Raw genomic sequence first — 3,479 nt, forward strand, 5'->3', positions numbered from 1 at the left:
ATTTCTGGATTCTCCTGCAAATTCTCCAGGTATAAACCCTCCGAACCTCCAAACATACCTTCATATTTGTTACAGAATTCAAATATATTTGTCACAGAGTTCAAGCAATTTGTTGCTGTTAGGTGTCATCAAGTCCGTTTCATCTCAGAGCAACCTTATGTAGGGTTTCCAGTGACTGACTGGTGAGGTTGAACCTCCAACCTTGTGGTTCAAACTGAACTTTCAGTCCGATACATTAACACAAAGTGCCACACCAGGACTCCAGTAGACACTGTTGTTGTTGTTAAGTGATGTTGAGTCAGTTTATAAGGAGCAGCTGGTGAGCTTTAACCACCAACCTTGCAATTCAATGCCTTTGCAATTTAGTGCATTAACCTACATCACAACACCAAGACTTCCCAATGGACACTGTTGTTGTTGTTAAGTGCTGTCAAGTCACTTCTGACCCAAAGGAACCTGTATAGGGTTTACAAGGAGCAGCTGGTGAGCTTGAGCCACAGACCTTGCAGTTCAAGTGATTTTGCAGTCTGATGCATTAGCCCACAGTGCCACACCAGGACTCCTGGTAATATTAAATATTTTAGTCCTGGTGTGGCACTATAGGATAAGCACTGGATTACTAATTGAAAATTTTCTCCTTAAAAGTCCTATATACAGTGTCACTAAGAATAGGAACTGACTCAGCAACAAAAATAACAAAGTTAAAATATGATAAAATATCAAAGACTTATTTTCCTAGACATTCCAAAAATTATTTGGCTATCAGCAGTATAACTCTCTAAAAACATAATCTCTACAACTTAAATATCCTATCTTGGCTATCCTAATTAGCATGTGTGTTGAAGGAATTCTTGATTTTTGTGGTGTAGTGGGCAAACAATGAATCCTATCTCTTAGGAATTTGAAGAGCATAGATAATAAGTTTTGAGCAGCACCCTTTATATAGTATGAACCCAGTAGTAGATGTCATCAGTTAGTTTGCTAATAATTTACTCAGAAAATAAATTCTTGGGGACATTTATATCAACACGTATTTAGTAGGTGAAATATATTTTTAGAACCTATTTTTACAGTGTATTTCCATTTCACCAAGTCCTTGACCCAAATTACACCTGCTCCCACAGAGACAGAGAGACTTAGCCCCTAAGGCCCAGTTTGGACCATTTCTTCCCCGGGGATGGGAGTTGTACCCATGTGCTGACTGGTCCCAGTGCAACTCCTGTCCTGAGTTCCAGCGACAACTCCGTTCACTTTTCCAACCAGATCCAAGGCAGGGACTGAATCTTCAAAGTCATTCAATACAAATACATATTTCTTAGATTTTTGTTAGAGCTTAAAGCTGGCAAAGAGAAGGAATTGGTAACGAAGCTGAAGAACCTGGTCTTCAATGTGAGCGCTGGAAATATGGTACATTCTGTAAAGGCGACTCAGCATAGTATTCATGCCACTAACCTGGTGCCCTAAGAGCTCTGGTAGTGTAGGGCTGCTAACCTCAGGGTCAGCAGTTCGAAACTACCAGCTGTTCTGCTGGAGAAAGATGAGGTTTTCTGCTCCCGTAAAGATTTACAGCCTCAGAAACCCTGTATAGGGTTGCTATGGGTCGGAACCGACTCCACGGCAAATAATAACAACAATAACAACCTGGTGCCCCAATTATGCCTAGCATTTGCCAGTTTAAGCCGTGTAGTTTATTTAACCTCTGACACCATCCTCTTTATGAGAAGCATAGGACTCACCTCTGGCATCAACGAAGAGAAATGGCCAATGTGGGCTGCCCACCACTACTATTGTTTCCTGCTGAGATCTGTATGAAATCTCCCTGCAGATGGAAAAGGTTACACAGAACAGGGAAAAGCAGAAGAAATCACCATCCCAGAATCCTCTTGTGCACAGTGTCTCCAGTCCTTTCTTCTTCTCTTGTTCTGATCCTTTTAAACACACCCTCCCTTGTTCTAGGACACGGCGAAGAACTTTAGTGATATCCTGAACCCTTTGGACCAGCTGGGGGTCTATAAGACCAATTCTGGCGTCATTGGACTTGGAGGTCATATGTCCTCTATAACAGGCTTCATCATTGTGGTATATTCTCAGATGAAGCCTAAGATCCTCTAAGGCTGGTCGAGCACCTGCTTCAAAAAGTAACCACGTCCTGGTGTGATGCTGTGGGTTAATGTGCCAGACTGCAAAGGCATTTGAACTGCAAGGTTGGTGGTTCAAGCTCACCAGCTGCTCCTCAAAAACCCTATGCAGGGTCACTATGGGTCAGAACTGACTTGTTGGCACTTAACAATAACAAAGCAGAAGTTAGGCTGGAAATGGAGATGAGCATGAAGATTTATGTATACTTTTCAAGGAGCTGGAATGAATTATGAATTTCTGACTATTTTCCCTTTCTAACATTAATTGGAGTGTTAGTGTGGCACTGTAGGATAAACACTGGTCTGCTAACAGAAAGGTCAGCAGTTCAAGTCCACCAGCGACTCTTTGGTAACCCTATACAGAGTCCCTATAAGTTGGAACTGACTTAATGGTACTTAACAACAACAATGTTACAGTCCAGTTCAAGTATCAAAACCTTGGCTAATATTATATAGTTTGGCTAATGTATTTGGAATTTAGTTCATCACCAGTGATAGATACAAGACACTTATATTCCAGTCGAAACTCTGATAATATCTATCTGTGTGAAGTCTGAACACTGATATTTTCCTATATTCAAACTGAAAAATACCCAAGATGCTTTGCTGTTGCTGGTAGGTGGCATGAAGTGTGCCCTTATTCATGGCTACCCCATGCACAATTGAATAAAACACTACCCAGTCTAGCTCTATCCATGTTTGGTTGCTGATTACAATATTGTTATCCATCAAGTTTCATTTTCTGATTTTCAGAAGTAGATCTCTAGGCTTTTCTTCCCAGTCAGTCCAATTGTTGGGTAATGAACCTCATGCCTAGCCACAATTCATCTGTCAGTGGAATGTTGTGTGTTAGATGATGCCTGGATACTGTATTATATATAAATTTAGGTCATTCAATGATTCCAAGTACAGCACAATCACATTGAAATATATAATGGGTTTGGTATTGATGCAGTTGCACTACTACTATCTAAGTCTGGAAAAAGATACAACCCAATAAATCAGGCTTCTTCTATTCTGTAAAAAGATACAATGACACCTAATATAGAAATATAATAGGTCAGGAAAATAAATATGAAAGAAGAAAATGTGAAAAATTAAATAACCTTGAAGTATAACTTTTATCCTTCCTAATATATTTTATAGCTAATGTAAATTGAAAATGACTCAGTGAAACATTTGCATATTTCTTTTATTAAAAAAAAAAAAAGATATGATTCAAAAACTTGGAATGACCAGAGTATATAATTAGAGAAATATATTTCAAAAAACCTAAAGTAGCAAACACTTTCAGATCCTGACTAGGCTTAGAAGTAAAAGACAGGGCCCCATTCATGTGAG

General features: G+C 39.4%; 1 pseudogene; it reads left to right on the forward strand.

Moving 5' to 3' along the window:
• The window catches only part of LOC102820247, a 55,328-nt pseudogene extending 53,216 nt beyond the window's left edge, over positions 1 to 2,112 (forward strand).
• Positions 2,113 to 3,479: the final 1,367 nt, after the last annotated feature.

This window comes from Chrysochloris asiatica, unplaced genomic scaffold, assembly GCF_000296735.1.
Source record: "Chrysochloris asiatica unplaced genomic scaffold, ChrAsi1.0 scaffold00414, whole genome shotgun sequence".
In the NCBI taxonomy this organism is placed as follows: Eukaryota; Metazoa; Chordata; class Mammalia; order Afrosoricida; family Chrysochloridae; genus Chrysochloris; species Chrysochloris asiatica.